Source organism: Oryctolagus cuniculus, chromosome 1, assembly GCF_964237555.1.
Source record: "Oryctolagus cuniculus chromosome 1, mOryCun1.1, whole genome shotgun sequence".
Taxonomy (NCBI): domain Eukaryota; kingdom Metazoa; phylum Chordata; class Mammalia; order Lagomorpha; family Leporidae; genus Oryctolagus; species Oryctolagus cuniculus.
In genome coordinates this window covers 198,343,998-198,362,462 of record NC_091432.1, presented here as the reverse complement: position 1 = coordinate 198,362,462, position 18,465 = coordinate 198,343,998, and the positions used below count along the sequence as shown (strand labels likewise).

General features: G+C 43.3%; 1 protein-coding gene across 11 annotated transcripts in view; it reads right to left on the bottom strand.

Annotated features, from left to right (window-relative positions):
• LOC100345551 (phospholipid-transporting ATPase FetA) overlaps positions 1-17,392 on the bottom strand; it is a 111,554-nt gene extending 94,162 nt beyond the window's left edge. For 5 of the 11 annotated variants that reach the window (XM_008270096.4, XM_070053970.1, XM_070053978.1 and 2 more), the window contains exons 1-3: positions 17,290-17,392; positions 12,762-12,805; positions 5,723-5,829 (exon numbers count right to left, since the gene is read on the bottom strand). The gene's annotated coding sequence lies outside the window, so the exon portion shown is untranslated. Of the gene's footprint in view, positions 1-5,519; positions 5,640-5,722; positions 5,830-12,761; positions 12,806-17,289 lie in introns of all 11 variants that reach the window. The other 6 variants (XM_070053967.1, XM_070053982.1, XM_070053971.1 and 3 more) reach the window with 3 other exon arrangements.
• Positions 17,393-18,465: the final 1,073 nt, after the last annotated feature.

Sequence of the window (18,465 nt, the reverse complement as noted above, 5' to 3'; positions counted from 1 at the left end):
GTCATGAGAAAACATGACAGTTTTCAGAGAACAGAAAATACTGAAAACATTTATCACTGTGTCCTCTGTTGCCTTGGGGAGCAGTGTTCCTGTTTATAATGCCTATCAGAGTTATTCGGAAAGAAATATCACAAGAACACAGAAGAACAGCTTATCGGACTATCAGAAGACCGTTTCTTAATGCCAGTGTACCGCAAAAGGACATCCAGTACCCTTTGCTATAATTCTGGGACCTAAGCTGGCCTCTTGGGTGGTGCTGGCCAATGTTTCCTAGAGAAAGTCGTATTTCATGGGTTCTTTGAATAAAGAAAAATAGCTGTACACTTTTTGAGGGCAAAACCCACGACTTATATTGCTTTAATGTATCACCAGGCCAAGCATATATATGTAGTAATGAAAACCTTGGCATTCTCAGACTTAATATTTGTAACTTCAACTTTCCTGGCAAATCTGAATGCTCACACTAGACAGTGATGTTACTGAGGCATATGTCTTAATTATTCTGTGAAGTCAGTGCAAGCTAGTGAGTGAGATTCACTAATGCCCACAGTTTATATTCCAAAGAGGCTTGGGCTGTTTTTTCTTTTGTTGTTGTTCACTTGCTATCACTTGTGCAGTAGTTTTCATTTAAAATCCTGAGGTGATTTATGATTTCAACGACACGGACATTCCATGGGATGAATTACATACTACATTGATATTCACAAAATTAGTGATATCTGAAAATGTCATTCATCAATGAATACACACACAATGAATACATACACATACAACACACATACACAAACACACACACACACACACACACACACACTGCCTTGTTGGCCACAGAAATTCAGTCTAGCAGAGGAGACATGAGTAATAAGCATGACACAGTGTGGTGGATAAGGACAGATGTCAGGACAGAATGATAAGGAAAGGCAAAAGAGGAACAGCTCAGCCGGCCTGCAGGAATTAGGCAAGGTTTCTTGGAGCAGATCCAGAGCTGAGTTTTAAAATGTGAATCAGTACAAATCAGCTTAATTAGCATAGTGGGTCAGGATTCTCATTCAAGGGTGAGCAACAACATGTGAGAGGGCAGGGAGTAAAGAACACTGCAGAGGGCCACTGAGTATCTTTACAGCTAATGCGACCAGACTCTGACTTAGAGAGATACACCATTAGTTGCAGTCAAGCTTGACTGATGGGCAGGAAATGAGTTAGGATGCTGCTGCTGTGATCTGGATGAAGAGTAGTAAATAAATGAATTAAGGCACTGGCAGCGCGGATGGCGAGAGGTGTCTACATTTGACAGTTATTCAAGAGGTAAAAGCGATAAAGTGGAATTTATCTTGGTGAATGCACTAAATTACTGAATCTGGACTCCAATTCTTAGGCTGGTAGATTTGATTTCAGATGTTCATTGACCTAAATCCATGCATTAAGGTAATAATGCTAATAAGGTTTCAGGGGCTGAGAATGGCAGCTGATTATTTGCAATGAAATAAACTGTCACAGTGATTGTCATCTTTGTTTTGGCATGCTCACACACTTTTTCTTTACAGAAAGATATACATGAGAAACTACTCATAATTGGAAGGTTGCCTGATGGATATGGAATTAGAGATGGGAAGTTAAACTGTGTGTTTCAAATGGCTCATTTTATTGGGCCACAACGGGGGACAGGACTGTTCAAGTGTGTGAGGTACAGTCTTTTCCTTGGAAAACACTTGGATAAATGCTGCTTCTGTCTCTCCCACTTCTACATTTGCATTGCTACCCAAGAGTACATCTATGGATATTCTTTACAGAAATATATTTGGTCAAATCTTAATCTGTCCATGCTGTCTTTTAAAGGTGATTTTAGGTAGCTTTGCCTTGATTTGTATAACATTACAATTTAAAATTTTTTTTTTTTTGACAGGCAGAGTGGACAGTGAGAGAAAGAGACGGAGAGAAAGGTCTTCCTTTGCTGTTGGTTCACCCTCCAATGGCCGCTGCAGCCAGGGCACCGCGCTGATCCGATGGCAGGAGCCAGGAGCCAGGTGCTTCTCCTGGTCTCCCATGGGGTGCAGGGCCCAAGCACCTGGGCCATCCTCCACTGCACTCCCGGGCCACAGCAGAGAGCTGGCCTGGAAGAGGGGCAACCGGGACAGAATCCGGCGCCCTGACCGGGACTAGAACCCCATGTGCTGGCGCCGCAAGGCGGAGGATTAGCCTAGTGAGCCGCAGCGCCGGCCTACAATTTAATTTTCAATCATACATCTCATTTTCCTTATTTCCAAGGTTTTAGAGGTAGGAACAGGGGAACAACAGACCTTTCAGTCACCATCTGCTTCCTACAAACCCCAGGTGAAAGATGCAGAGACAATGGGATAGAAAAGAAAATGTACACGATCCAAACAAAATCTTTAAAATAACTGGCCATAGTATCTAAAATTTCATAATTTAAACAAATCAAATCATGCCATATCTTACTACCAAACCATCTGAAAAGACTTTAAACAGTCAATAAGCTAGAATCATGTCCAACAGATACCTTACTCCTATCTATATCTGCCAGTATCAAATATCCTCAATGTCCCAAGTGCTACAGAAAAAGTGGAAATTATCAGTGCATAGTCCCTACCCTTTTGGAGCTCACTATTTAGAAGAGAAGGGCACACAAGCAAGTCCTCACACCACAGTGGGGTCAGTGGGATAGCAGTTCCAGAAGGAGCAAAGAGGAAAGAGTAGTCAGTTCTGTCTCAGGGGGAGGCCGGAGCGGGAAGTAGTTAAGTCACAGAGAACATAACTCCTCACGTGCTGACTCATCACCAGCGTCAAACTTGGTAGAGGCCTTGTTGGGAAGACCTCACTGAACGCACACCTGCAAGGCAGCGGGAGCATGGAAACTGCTGACCTAGCTACAGAATGTCACCAGCTGTTCTGGTTATCTCTAAAACAATGAGAAAATCATAAAAACGAAGTCCAATGAAATTCACCTTTTAGTTTTTAAAAACAATAGAAAAACAACAACAGCATCATTCGGGACCATTTTAAGGAGTTTGGTAGGTGTGTAAGGGGTACTGTGAAACCGAAATCAGTTACAGGTGTCACAACCACAGAAATGATGTGAATCTCTAATTCCCTCTTTGCTCAGTTTTCTGATTTAATCCTTAGCCTATGAAATATTCACTTCAGATCTCCCATGTACATTTATAGTGGTAGATACAGATGAGTAGGACTGTGAATATGGAAGGTAATTATACCTAATGGTACAAATAGATCTAATACAAATGATAAGGGGATTTGGGAGGTGACAAAGTATCAAAAGGTTCCTGAGGGAAGAGAGCCTCATGGGTAAGTGGTGTTTGAAATGGATCTTATAGCAGACAGACAGAAAGGTCATTCATCTGCTGGTTCTCTCCCTAAGTGGTGCAGTGGCTGGAGCTAGGTAGTAGATCTGACACTAGGAGCCAGGAGCTTCCTTCTTCTGGGTTTCTGATGCGGGTCAGGGGCCCAAGCACTTGGGCCATCTTCTACTGTTTTCCCAGGCAATAAGTAGAGTGTTGAATCAGAAGAGGAGCAGCTGGGACACAAACTGGTGCCCGTATGGGATGCCAATGCCACAGCTGGAGGTTTAGCCTACTAGGCCACAGCACTGGCCCCCAACAGTGAAAGTCTTGCTAGACTCATCCAAATCATTATTTCTCCTGATAGTCAAACTTTTTTTAACAATCTAGGTCACATTAATTAAAATTTTATCATTGCCTTTTTTTTTTTTTTTTTTTTTTTTTTTTTTGGCAGGCAGAGTTAGACAGAGAGAGACAGAGAGAAAGGTCTTCCTTCCGTTGGTTCACCCCCCCAAATAGCCACTACGGCCGGCGCACAGCGCTGATCCAAAGCCAGGAGCCAGGTGCTTCCTCCTAGTCTCCCATGCGGGTGCAGGGCCCAAGCACTTGGGCCATCCTCCACTGCCTTCCCGGGCCACAGCAGAGAGCTGGACTAGAAGAGGAGCAACCGGGACAGAATCCGGCACCCCATCAGGGACTAGAACCCGGATGCCAGCACCACAGGCGGAGGATTACCCTAGTGAGCAATGGCGCCAGCCTATCATTGCTTATTAATAACTGTATATCTAGCTATGAAAACTTTTAGGAATATAATGTGATACAATTTTTTAAAAGATCATTGAAGAGGTAGACAGAGAGAGCTCCTACTCACTGGTTCACTCCCCAGATGCCTACAACAGCTGGTGCTGAAGTCTGGAGCTGAAAACTCAGCTTTGTCTCCTATGTGCATGGCAGGGACCCAACTATGTGAGCCGTCACCTGCTGCCTCCTAGGGTGCGCATTAGCAGTAAGCTGGATTTGGGAGCAGAGCTGGGACTGGAACCCAGGTTCTCTGATAAGGGATGTGAGTGTCCTGTGAGACCAAACATTTGCTCCAGTTTCAAAAACTGAAAGATAAAAAGGAAAAAAAATAAGCAGTAGGGAGGTCATTTGGCACAGGTTAAACCATCGCTTGGAGGCCCACACTCCATATAGGAGTGTCGAGGCTTGTGCCCCAGCTCTAGTCTGCATTCCAGCTTCCTGTGCACCAGGGAAGGCTCTGCCACCACGTGAATGACCAGGATTGAGTTCTTGGCTTAGGCCTCGCCCAGCACGCCCTGCTGTGGGCATTTGGGGATTGAACCAGTGGATGAGAGACCTTTCTCTCTTTCTCTCTATCTTTCAAAAAAATAATAATTTTAAAAGAGAAAAAAAAGAGGTGTGTATTAAAATACTTAGTAACCATGTGTAGATCTGCATGGCCCCAGGAGGTTGTTATTACTCCACATCATGCTTGGCTCTCTTAGAGGCTGAACAGTTTGCTCAGTGGGTGGCTTCCTGAAAAGGATGACTAAGAGAATGGAAAACGAAAACAAAGACCTTTCTCTTAAGGTACACTTTACTTGGTCTTATCGACCCATAGATCAAGAATTTTGTTATCATAATGCCTTAAACCTTTTTTTGAGGGAGCCCGTGGCTAGAAGCAGGTCAGACTGGCTCCACCCTGGAGCGCCTTGCCAGCACCCACACGCTAACCAAACCAGGCTGGAAGCCCATTGTGACAAATATTTGCCAACAGACAACAAGATCTAGGGGTTGACAGAAACTAGTTGGAAAAGGCTCCATGAAGTCTGCCCCTGCCTTCACAATGGGAAATGTGTAACCACTGCATTTGCTCTTCAGAGGTGGCGTGTTAAAGACAAATACCCCTAGACTGCGAGACCTCAGTGGCTTGGTCTCTTTCTACCAGCCCCTCCCTTTTGTGGGGGAGCTTCTCTTTTTCTTAAATAAAACTTCATTTCTTCCACTCTCACTGTAGTGTCGGGTCTCGTCAATCATCATTGACATTGTGACACGAACTTGACCCCTCTCCCAGTTTTCCTCCAGTAATTTTTTTTTCTCAAAACCTCCAACAATTTCATTGCTTTAAACCTGCTGGGTCTTTCATTTTAGTAGGAAAATATTTAATTCCCTAAAGCAGTACCAAAGGAGCACTTAATCTCTTACACTTTTCTCTCTCCTGTCCCATCTCTCCTTGCTTCACACTCTCAGGAATCCTTTGTTCTTTGTGCAGAATACTAAGTAATGTCCTTTGCACCTGATCACTAGGGCTAATCAGCGCTTTTTCTAAAAAAAAAAAAAAAAAAAAAAAAAAGATTTTAAAAACTCCTTTAAGTCTCCGAACCATGAGTAAACTACAGATTACTAACCTTTTGATGATTTTGATGATTTTGTTTTCCTTAAATTCTCTGTCTTGGGAATCTCACCATTTGCATTTGTTTAGCTCGGCTAGATGATAGAGATCATCTCATTAAACCTGAGGTACAGAGAAAGAGAATTACTCCATTTACAGTGGAGAAAACTGAAGACTTAGAGACATGGTACATGAGAAAAATCAGAACCGGAAATCATGTCTTGTGACGCTAGCACCTGAAATCAGAAGGCCCTTTTCCATCCTTCTGGGTGGCCATCTCTCCACCTTAACCCATAGGGATGCCTTTTTCTCTGTAGAGTGACTCTAATTAAACTTGTTTGAGAAAAGCAAAATCTAATCTCTTTGGCTCTCTTCTTTCCTGAGCCACCATGCACAGCTACCCAGGTTGCACACTGCACATCTTTATGCAGCATCAACAGACTGTAACAGAAATGATGCCCATGAAGTTGTATGCCAAGTCATGACCTTGGTAATGGATTTCCTAAATACCTACTTCTAAGGCCTGGGCCAGAACTTCTATCTCAGGTACTTGGTCACACAGGGACAACAAGGCGAACCCTCAATTAATCGTGCTAGTAGAGGGGACAATGTCATGGGAAATGGAAGAGCATATATAGCCCATTTTGGACCTGTGACATTTTTAGAAGCATATTTAGTTTCCTAAGTATGTTGGGTTTGGTTCATACTAACAGTGTTTGAATTTGAAACTACCTAGGGACTTAAGGATGGGAGGAAATAGATTGCAGATAGGTTGGCCCTTGGGCAGCTCAAACTAACTACATGTGTCTGTGAACTAATGGCTTAGGCATTTTACCTACTTAAGCAATGAGAGAAATCTATTATATGACTTATACAAGGAGAAAACATTAATCCTGAAATGACTCTGTTTTTCATCTAACCCTCAAAATAACTATATGAGTTAGATACCACTATGTTATTATTGTCTCCATATAATAGATGATGAAACAGGCACAGAGAGGTTAACTTGCCCAAGATCACCCAGCTAGTAACAAACTCAGGACTGGAACCCAGTCAGTCTGATTCCAGTCTGTGCTTTCAACCACTGTGTTATATAATCAATATAAAACTCTATACCAACATCCAGGGAGAACAGTGAGGAATAAGATGTGGAGAGAGGGGAAGCCTTCTTTAACTCTGTGTTTCCTAGAATATTGTCACTTCCTATTGTAACCACCTCTTACCTCTGGAGTTTGTGTCTGACAGCCAGTAGTAAGCAACAGCTGGCCATGGAACAGTCAAGACAGACAACGTGAAACCTCAGCACTAAAGGTAAGACCTCGTAAGACCTTTGCTTACAAAGGGTTTCCAGAATCTCTTTTTATTCTTATTTACATACAGTTCTAATAGGCAAATTAACTGGTTCACAACTCTAATGGCCAGATGTAACAAGACCAAGAGGTGATGATAACAACGACAATGACACAAAATAAAAGGCAAGGATGCAAATTTTGCCAGTGGGGTAGCTTCAGATATATCCACAATTTTTTTTTTTTAGTCTCCTCCCTTCAAGAAGTAGGGCTTACTCTTAGTGACTTGCTTCTAGAGTGGGAAGATGCTAGAGTGACTCTGATTCTAGGTCACATAAAGCCTTGGGGACTCCTCCTGTTCTCATGTTCCCTTACATTGCTTGCTCTGGGAGGAGACAGTAGCCACGCCCTGAGGCCGAGTAAGCCAGCAGTGGTGAGGAACCGAGGCCTCCTGCCTATAGCCGTCCAGGAAGGGAATCTTCCAGCTCTAGTCAGGCCTTTTCAGATGACTGCACCTGCTAACAATCTCACCAGAGATTTTAGAAATGTGCTACATCTAAAATGGTTGAACTAAAAATCTTGCTGATCAAGTCAAACTTGTATTACCTGAAAAAAACCTTCTAGATTTCCCCATGGTGTCTATGTGGTCCTACCATGCTACTCCTTAGGAGTCTTAGCTCTTTGTTGGGTTATAAACTGGAAGGATGTAAATCTCTTTCCCTTTGTACCCTTTCCTAAAAGCCTAGAGCCTGGGGCTCTGTGCACTGTGAGAATTAAGCTACCCCATGTGGATGCAGCAGGAAGATGCTAGCAAAGTCCATAACGTCATGAGTTGCCTCAAGTAACTTCCCTTTGGAACGTTTTTCACATAAATAATATATGAATATATACTCATTTCCGAAATAGTCTACAGCAGTCTCCCCTTAACCATGGTTTTTCTTTCAGAGGTTTCATTTACTAGTAGCCAAAAACAGTATGTGGAAAATTCCAGAAATAGGCAGTTCATAGGTTTTAAATTGTGTGCCATTCCACTGTGCCCACCTGGGATGTGAATCCTCCCTCTGTCTACACTGTCACTCAGTAGTGTTAGCAGCCCTTCAGACCCTCTGACTGGCTGTCACAGGGTCACAGTGCTTATATTCAAGCAAGCCTTATTTTACTTAAGGAGGACCCTAAAATGTTGGTAATTTTATTAGAGGATATGTTATAAAGGTTATATTTGACTATTAAGCTTTTACTGTGCCCGCTTTATTAATTAAACATTATCATAGGAATGTATGGATATGGGGCTGGCGCCATGGCTCACTTGGCTAATCCTCCACCTGCGGCGCCAGCATCCCATATGGGTGCCGGATTCTGTCCCGGTTGCCCCTCTTCCAGGCCAGCTCTCTGCTGTGGCCTGGGGGGTGCAGTGGAGGATGGCACAAGTGCTTGGGTCCTGCACCCCATGGGAGACCAGGAGAAGTACCTGGCTCCTGGCTTCGGATCGGCACAGCACCGGCCGCAGCGGCCATTTGGGGAGTGAACCAATGGAAGGAAGACCTTTCTCTGTCTCTGTTTCTCACTGTCTGTAACTCTAACTGTCAAATAAATAAATAAATAAATAAATAAAATCTTTAAAAAAAAAACACAGTATATGCAGCATAATTCTGTGCTATTCATGGTTTCAGGTCCATTGGAGGCTTGGAACATACTCCTATGGATAAGGGAGGGCTACTGGATAAAGTAAAACATTAAGATTCCTTTTACTTAAAATTTAAATTTTTTTTATTTATTTGAAAACCAGAGAGACAGAACAGAGATCTTTCATCTCCTGGTTCACTTCCAAAATGCCTGCAACATGTGGGACCAGGCCAGGCCAAAGTCAGGTGCCAGGAACTTGATCTTGGTCTCTCACGTTGGTGGCAGGGATCCAAGTACTTCAGCCATCACCTGCTGCCTCCCAGGATGTGCATTAGCAGGAACTTGGAATCAGAAGTGGGACTGGAGCCAGGCACTCTGATATGAGACGCAGCTATCTGACGCGGCATCTTAACTACGTGGCAAATGTCTGCCTTAGCACGGCTGTTATTTCGATAACAGGAGCAGGCGTGGTGGTGCAGTGGATTAAGCCACTGCTAGGACACCCTCACCCCATGTCAGAGTGCTGGTTTCAGTCCCAACTACTCTGCTTCTGATCCAGCTCCCTACTAGTGTGCCTGGGAAGCAGTGGGTGATACCTTAAGTATCTGAGACCCTGCTACCAATGTGGGAGACCAGGATGGACTTCCTGGCTCCTGGCTTCATCCTGGCCCAGCCCCAACTGCTGCAGCCATTTGGGGGGTGAGCCAGGGGGTGGAAGATATCTTTCTGTCTCTGTCTCTCTTTCCCTGTGTGTCATTGTCACTGTCTTTCTCTCTGTCACTATGCCTTCCAAATAAATAAATAAAGCTTTCAAACAACAACAACAAAATCCAGAAAATTACAAGTGTTGGTGAGGATGTGGAGAGCTGGAGCCCTTGAATACCTTTAGTGGGAATGTAAAATGATATGGCTGCTACAGAGAGCAGTATGCAGATGCCTGCGTCTGTGTGTGTTGGGGAAGTAGGGGTGAAATAAAAGCGCCACCAAGGTTAGAAAAAGCAAAACGGTATGGTAATTCCTCAAAAAATTAAAATAGAATTGCCATATGATCCAGCATTCTACTTTTGGCTCTACACACAGAAGAATTGAAAGCAAAGATGCGATGAGATGTTTGTATACCCCTGTTCACAGTAGCATTATTCACAATAGCCAAAGTGTGGAAGCAACAAGTGTCTATCAACAGATGAATGCAGAAATAAAACGTGTTATTTTGTGATATATTCCATACAGTGGAATATCACTTGGCCTTAAAAAGGGAGGAACTTTTCATACATGCTACAACATATGTGAACCTTGATAACATAATGTTGAGTGAAATAAGGCGATCACAGAAGGTTCCAACATGTTCCCCTTTTCTGGGAACTCTTCTGTCAGTTTTAAGTCCACTCACTCTTTTATCCAATCCTGCTCCTAAGACCCCTAGTCTGGCCCAACGCTGACTTTTTTATTTTTTTTACTTGAAAGGCAGAGTTGCAGGTAGAGAGAGGACAGAGAAAACTTCCATCTTGGTTCACTCCCCTAACAGCTGCCATGGCCAGGGCTGGGTCAGGTCAAAGGCCATCCTCCACTGATTTCTCAGGTGCATTAGCAGGGAGCTGGATTGGAAATAGAGCAGCTGGGACCAGCACCCACATGGGATACTGGCACTGCAGGTAGTGGCTTTACCTGCTAAGTCACAACCCCAGCCCCAAGGCTGACTTTTGAATAAAGATCTGATACATAAGGCACACAACTCTAAAATACAGGCCATTTGTATTCCATGTGTAATTTTGAACTTAACTGCTGTTCAGTATAAATCAAAGCTTGAGAAACATATTTATAGAGAATTGTTTGAAAGATACACAGTTCATCTACATGGCATTAGTTTTTAAGATTATTTATTGACTTACTTTTGTTTTGTACACCAAAGCTCAATATATAAGTTCTAGAAACTTTGTGAACCCTCCTAAATTGTCAATTTAAAGACCTGTGCATTTTTGGAGGGGAAAGTTCCTAAGTTTTTAAGATTCTCAACATATTATAAAAAAGCTTAAGAATATCTGTCTGGGAGCAGCGCTGTGGCAAAGTGGGTAGAGTTGCTGACTGTGATGCTGGTATCCCATGTGGGCACCGGTTCAAGTCCCAGCTGCTCCACTTCTGATCCAGCTCCCTACTGATGGCCTGGGAGGAACAGCAGAGGATGGCCCAAGTGCTTGGGCTCCTGTGCCCATGTGGGAGACCTACAGGAGGCTCCTGGCACCTGGTTTCACCACTGCAGCCATCTATCTGGGGAGTGAACCAGTGGATGGAAGACCTCTCTCTCTGTACTCCTTCTCTCTCTGTAACCCCCACTTTCAAATAAACAAATATTTTTAAAAAAGAACATCTATTTATCCATCTATCACTTATAAGTTGTACTTCCTTGCATGAGATACATCATCAAAGACTTAGTTCAACTACATTGTTGTGCCTCAAGCTCAATAACTTTTACTGAACAATGTTTTGGCATTATGCCAATAGCTTGCATTAAAAGGAACAGGCTTGGTACTAAAAATGTGTTTCATGAGCTATTTGGAATTCTCAAGACTTTAACCAGATAATACATTCCATAAGGGCAGAAATGTACTAATGCCATCATGAGACAAGGACAAGCCACGAACAAGGCCAGGAATATGAAATTCCCTATGGAAGAACCGGAGTCTAGGGGCCAGTGCTGTGGTATAGTAGACTAAGCCTCCGGCTGCGGAGCCGGCACCCTATATGGGCGCCAGTTATGTCCTGGCTGCTCCTCTTCTGATCCAGCTCTCTGCTATGGCCTGGAAAGCAGTGGAAGATGGCCCAAGTGCTTGGGCCCCTGTGTTCCTGGCTTCGGATCGGCCCAGCCCTGACCACTACAGCTATCTGGGAAGTAAACCAGCAGATGGAAGACCTTTCTCTCTGTTTCTCCCTCTCTCTGTAACTCCTGCCTCTCAAATAAATAAATAAAATTTTAAAATAAAAAAAAATTCTTTCTCTTTTTTTTTTCTAACTCTTTAAAACTGTATTCACACAGAACTGTGAGAGCTTTTCCCTTTGTTAGAGAGAGCCTTCTCATACAATAATCATTTGGCTGGAATTATATGAAGAGTTTAGTTTCAGACCTTCATAAAAACACTAAGATTTCTCCAAAATAACCACAGTAGAAGATAAATTGTGATATATGGATGAAAATGGTAGGATCCAAGATTGCAGAAAGGGGTTCAGTTAGCTCTCTATGGAAAAGGAAACAAACTCAAGAAGACCCTTTGGATCGTCCTAATTTAAGCTCAAGTGGAAAAAGGAGGGAGAGATGTCAAGAGGAGAGGAATTGTCAATTATTCATCTCACTCCAACATCAACAATTCTAATTAAATCTACAAACCCAGTGAGTCTTTGTTGAACTATTCATCTCTCTTTGAAAGCTTACAAATCAGAAACACTTACCTTTAGTGGTGTCAGACACTTTCTTTCCTAGTCACCTTCAAAATTAAACACTTGCCTGCCTGCCTCAAGTCTTCAAGTAGACTGTTCCTCTCATTGCCTTAAAAAAAAAAGCTGGGCTGGCGCCGCGGCTCACTAGGCTAATCCTCCGCCTTGCGGAGCCGGCATACCGGATTCTAGTCCCGGTCGGGGCACCGGATTCTGTCCCGGTTGCCCCTCTTCCAGGCCAGCTCTCTGCTGTGGCCAGGAGTGCAGTGGAGGATGGCCCAAGTGCTTGGGCCCTGCACCCCATGGGAAACCAGGAGAAGTACCTGGCTCCTGCCTTCGGATCAGCATGGTGCACCAGCTGTAGCGTGCCAGCCATGGCGGTCATTGGAGGGTGAACCAACGGCAAAAGGAAGACCTTTCTCTCTGTCTCTCTCTCTCACTGTCCACTTTGCTTGTCAAATAAATAAATAAATAAATAAAAATAAAAAAGCTGAAAACCCACTCAAATACTACTCCCAAGTGTGAATTAATGCCATCAGGGGTTATAATCTAAGATTTCATATAATAACCTCAAGTTCAACTTTGCAATGTAGTTTTCTTCCTATTTCTGCAGAAAAAAAAAAAAAAAAGGTCTCGGCAACTGAGACAACTGAGACTGAATCCTGCTGTAGTTTCTTGGAGATCCAATAAGAGGCTCCTCAGAGGCTGAGCACTTACCTGAAACGAAAGGTTTTACATATTTCATCTCAGAGAAACACCACCTAAGAATAAAACAAAAACTGCTTGTCAGTCAAGGCCCTGCTGACACAGTCCTACAACCATCAAAACTGATTGTGTGCCGGACACTTTACTATGGCTTTGATCTCCACTAAAACCTGGGACCAGGAGGAGGAGGTTATTTTTTTCACTAATGAAAATTCTGAGGCTTAGCAGAGTGAGGTGACTTGCTTAGCATCAGTCAGGAATTGAATCCCTGCTTGGCTGACTGCTCTTGACCCTGTCACATTCACAGGCCTGGACAGAGATGAGGAGAGGACTCTGAACTAGGTTTCCAGGGAAGTAACTGAGAACTATGCCCAAACACCATGGTCAGAGTATAACCAGATGCTCCTCTTTGATGGGCCTGGCACTGAGCACAGGTGGAAATTCATTGTTCCACTATATCTCCACATTCCAGCATACTTTATTTCTTTACTTTTCCCCTAAATCACTTATAGGCACTTCCTCCCAAAGGTGTGATCCATGAACAACTTTTTCAAAAATACAACATCATTGTGAAAACCAGACACCCCAGCCCCCAGCCACCACCATCAGAATCACTGGGACAGGTGGCATCAGGAGACCCAGGAGGCTCTTTTGCTTACTACATTTTAGATTACTCATTGCCTTGCAGCAAGAGTTAGGGTAATCAGGAGGAAGTCAATGGAAAGCCAGGCTCCCTACTCATCGGTCTGACACTGGGTCAGACTGCTGTGAAGAAAAGCACTGGAGAGAGATCTCATGTGAAGGCGCAGGTCCTAACACTGTTTTGCAGCTGAAAAAGATCTTGGCAATGGTTTTCTGACAGTGCTTTATGATGGCTTAGGAATTTTAAAGTGTGATATGAGAAAAAGGGATTGGCAGAGCTTGATGTTCTAAAAAAGCTACTGAAGTCTCAATGGTGTATATTTTGAAACCTGGACTTTTGTGTAAGATTTTATCTGAACAAATGGTTTTGCTGATCTAAAAAAATAAAACCTTGGCTGCACATGGGGAGTTAAAAAAAAATCTGGAGGCCTAGCATACCTCCCATACTTACAGAATTAGATTTATGAATAGGTTCCAGGCATCAATATTTTTTGCTATCAGGTTATTCCAAGATATAGTCAAATCTGCACCAATATAATCCATGCTTCCTTATTTGAGATAAAAGGAAATTAAAACCCAAAGAATTCAAAGGTCAGGACTAGGACCAACATCTCTTGAATTCTAGCCCACTATACTATGTGGTACTCTCTCCACAATCTACAAAGAACCAATTATGCCTCCGAGGGAGGGAGCATATAAATCAAAATCGTACTACTTCACATTTATAAAGTTCTCAAATTTTTAAAGATGATTTTATACTTGCATACAAGAGTACTTCACAAAGTTCATGGAAAAGGGAAAAGATGTTTATTTTGGTGCAAGAAGAGTTGAAACCTGTGCAGTTTTTTTTTTATAAAATGCAATTTCCATGAACTTTCTGCATGCACAGATTTCAAAATTTTGTTGCATAAAAATAAACTTGTCTTTAATTTACCATGAACTTTTTGAAGTACTCTTGTATCCTCTCTTTAGATTCTTACAAGACACTGGATAGCAGGAAGGCAAACTTTACTGGATCGGTTTTAGAGAATGAGGAAATCAGAGGTCCATTAAATTAACCCATCCATGTGGCTTAGAGGTAGGGCCAGAATTAAAATCTTTATCTTCACCTTCTAGACTAAGAAAATATAAGTGGGCAAGTGTTTATTCAGTGCTTGGTATGTGTTAGATGTTAAGGCCTGGTTGAAGAGACAAAGTAAGACATCCATTCCCTCAATTAGTGTACAGTCTGTTTGGAAACACAGAAACAACTAAAATACTGAACTGCCTGGCTTATCCCTTGGGCTAGAAGCTGAAAACCTTCCTTGACTGACCTCAATGACCAAGTCTAATTCTCTCCAAATTCATTCTGTGGCTTCTTCTAAGTTCTTTCTGACTACAGTCACTAATTCTTGGAAATCCAAAGGATCTGTACACAAGTAGATCTACTGCATTTCTAGGCAAGGTCATGTATCTGAAAAATCCTTGGCGAGGGTGAAGCAAGATGCAATTTCACTGAGGTTCACTTCATACTCTGAAGACCAAGGATAAAACTCAGCAGAACACTGGGAGATTCCAATACCAAGGACTATGGGTAAATAATAAAGGTGTTCACAGAAATATTTCTCCCATTTACAAAACATTTTAATATCTGCATAATTCACAATTTATGTTGTTGAAGGTGGCTATTGCAACATGAAAGGTGAAAATAACATGTAGGAAATAATATTTGTCTATAATTCAGAGTGGCGGTGAAGATCACAGGTGGACAAGAGTGTTCAAAGACAATTTTTTCATGAGGAATTCATCAGACACTACAGAATGTTGTCATCCAGATGTTATTATAGGAAAGATAATAAAAGAACCAGGAACCTATGTTTTATTTATATCCTGAAAAAGTTGGCTAGGAATAGTCGAGCAGTTGTTCTCAAATGTTAATTTCATTAGAATCACCTAGAAGGCTGGGTCCCACCCCTCAGTTTTGATTTAGGTACATGATGGGGCCCAGGATTTTGCATTTCTTACAAATTCAGATGGCACCGTTGGTTCAGGGACCATAGGTGGAGAATCGGTATTCCTCCAAGATCGACAGGGGTGTACAGACATGTGCAAGTGCACACACATTATGGCTATAAATTATGACAACTTACTTAACTCTATTATTATTATAAATGACACCCTTGCCACCAACCAAATGGCCTAAAAGAAGACTAAGTTAGGGAGAAATTTAAAGGGTAGTAACATAGGGAGACAGTCTGAGAACATGAATGAATGAGTCTGTGAAGTATGTGTTTGGGTGTTTAGCAACAGAGAGGTACATGTAATAAATAGGAGACAACATTGCACTGTGAGAGTCTTCCCCCATTTTGAGACAGAAATTAATTTTGTTTCTTGTATTAAGAAAATAAACACCCTTTGGACTTCTCTATTCCTTAAATGCTACCCAAGATTCCAGCCTCATTTTTCTTATTATACATTTTCCCAGCTTTTCTTAACTATGCCTATAGCTTCACTTACTATTTATATCAATGGTTGTTAACTTTTCTCAGACTAAGAAATTTCTCTGATTATCTGATTAATGATATATATATATATATATCCTTCAGAAAAACAAGTATATATGCTTATACTTACATATTTTGCATCTAATTCAGGATATTTGGATACTCTCAAGTTCATAGGCCAGGTTAGGAACTCTAAGATAGTTTCATCTTCAGCCCAAATTTTTTATACTGAGCATTTGCACTGCATATTCAAATGTCTACTTAACTTTGTATTCAGATGTCACACAAATGCTTCCAAATCTGCAATGATTGCTAATTGAGTATGCAGTTTCCCTTTGGGGTAATGAAAATGTTCTGGAAGTAAATAATGGCAATGGTGCACAGCACCATGAATGTACTTGATAGCACTGGATTGCGCATATTAAACTAGTAACAATGTAGAATTCTTATGTAATGTGTATTTTACCATAATAAAAAAAACTTACAAGTACAAATCTTAAATCATTGCTTCTATCCCCTTCCTCTGACCTACTCAAATTTGTGATGTCTTCCTTTTCTTGTCTTGGAACATCAGGTACTAACGTTACCATTTGCCCACCTGCCCACATCAGAAACCTGAATCATCCCTGCCAATGCTTGCTTTCTGCCCATTTGTCATTAAGCACGAAGTTCTGTACATTATCCCCATTAACAAAGAATTAACTTGGAGTACTACAGTCAAGGAGACAGCATGTCTGAGCCATCACTTTCTGTAGACACCAGAACCAGGCCCCTATTAAACTAGGCATTCATAAGAGAAAAAAAGAATCCTGGTCTTGGCCTGGCCCCACCATAGAGCTTAGACACTGGATTTCTTAAAGATCAAATGTGGTGGTACAGATATTTTACTTAAATTCTCTTATCAGTACCACTCTGGCATAGAGTTTATCCTGGTTTCTAGCCATTAGGATGACCTCTGATCCGAATCAGCATTGTAGGAGCCAAAGCCAGCCTAACCACGTATCTAATCTTGGATTCCTGTTCTTCCTGAGAGCCTAAAATACTGGCTAAGAAAATACCCAAAGTTCTACATCAGGATTGCAAACTCATATACTTATTAGATGCCAGGCAAATAAGGGAAGGCCTAGGGTAAAATAACAAATGGAATCTGTGATGAACTGTAGTAAGCTAATTTAACAGTTGCTTCTCAGCTCCAACTACCAGTTGCTTTACGGGAATATGAGCTAAGAGATCTTCTAACTTTGTCAGCTCTCGCAGAATAAGAAGCTGGACAACTACTGGGAAGAAGAGAGGGGGCCTGTGCTTGGCAGGTAGTCTGGGATCCGCAGGTAGTGTGTGGGTACGGCCCCCAGAGAAAGTAAGGCAGAAGGCGATAACCTTTCCGCGGGCGCCCCCTTTGGACGCCTCTTGCTCACCGTCGCCGTACAGCCGTCGACTCCAGCGCCCTCCATCTTAACGCATCTTTTCTGCGCAAGTGCAGCAGAGCTCCAGGTTCGGCCCAGCGCCAAACCCCGCCCCCGCCCCCGCCCGGTCCCGCACGAGCCGGCCTACGAGCCTGCCGCCTTTCTCGGCGGCCCGAGGCGGGGGCCTGCGGGAGCTGGCCTGCGTGCTGCAATACCCCAGCTTGGGAGAACGCAGATGAAAGACCCTGCCTTTGGGCAGATCACAGGCTGATGAGGGGAGAACCGACGAGTTACCTCCTAACAGTGCAGAGTGCGGTGGGGACGGCTCCAGAGTAGTTGGCTCCTAAAAGCTTCCCAGGGGCCAGGGATGAGAGCTAACAAGATGTCTCAGCTAGGGGACCAGAATGTGCAAAGGCAGACGGGCGCGCGTGGGAGTGATGCAGGGTGCGGGGCTGTCTTGAAGCTTCAGTCTGGGGAACATGGGTGACCACTGAAAAGCTGTAGCAGGAGAGACTCGTTTGAGTCTGTGGAGGGGGCAAGGAAAGAATGGAGGTGGGAGATGATCACTGTCACCCAGACAAGGAGAGCAAAAGGCCATGGCCCCACTTGTGCCAGTGGGGACCTAGGTGTGAGACAGGATTCAAGAGGCAGTTTTGAGGCAGAAATGACAGAAGGTGGCTTGTTTGGTGGGGGGGAGGGGAGGGGAAGAGGGGCATCTTTGATTGACTTGGCAACTGAACTGTATTTATTTAGTAAGCAAATGGTGGGGCACCGGTTCTGTCCCGGTTGCTCCTCTTCCAGTCCAGCTTTCTGCTGTGGCCCGGGAAGACAGTGGAGGATGGCCCAAGTGCTTGGGCCCTGCAGCCGCATGGGAGACCAGGAGGAAGCACCTGGCTCCTGCCTTCGGATTGGCGCAGTGCGCGGGGCCATAGTGGCCATTTGGGGGGTGAACCAACGGAAGGAAGACCTTTCTCTCTGCCTCTGCCTGTCAAAAAAAAAAAAAAAAAAAAAAAAAAAGCGAGCAAATGGAAGTGGCCTTAGTTTGTCAGTGCCCCTTCAGTACCTTCCCCATGAGTGATGATAGCACAGGCGGAGGGCATAGGTGAGCACTCTTGCTCCGGTTCTGATTCCCATGCCTGGAGGCCTCGGTCTGCCAGTATTTCCCCCGCTTTGGGAGTACTTCTTCCT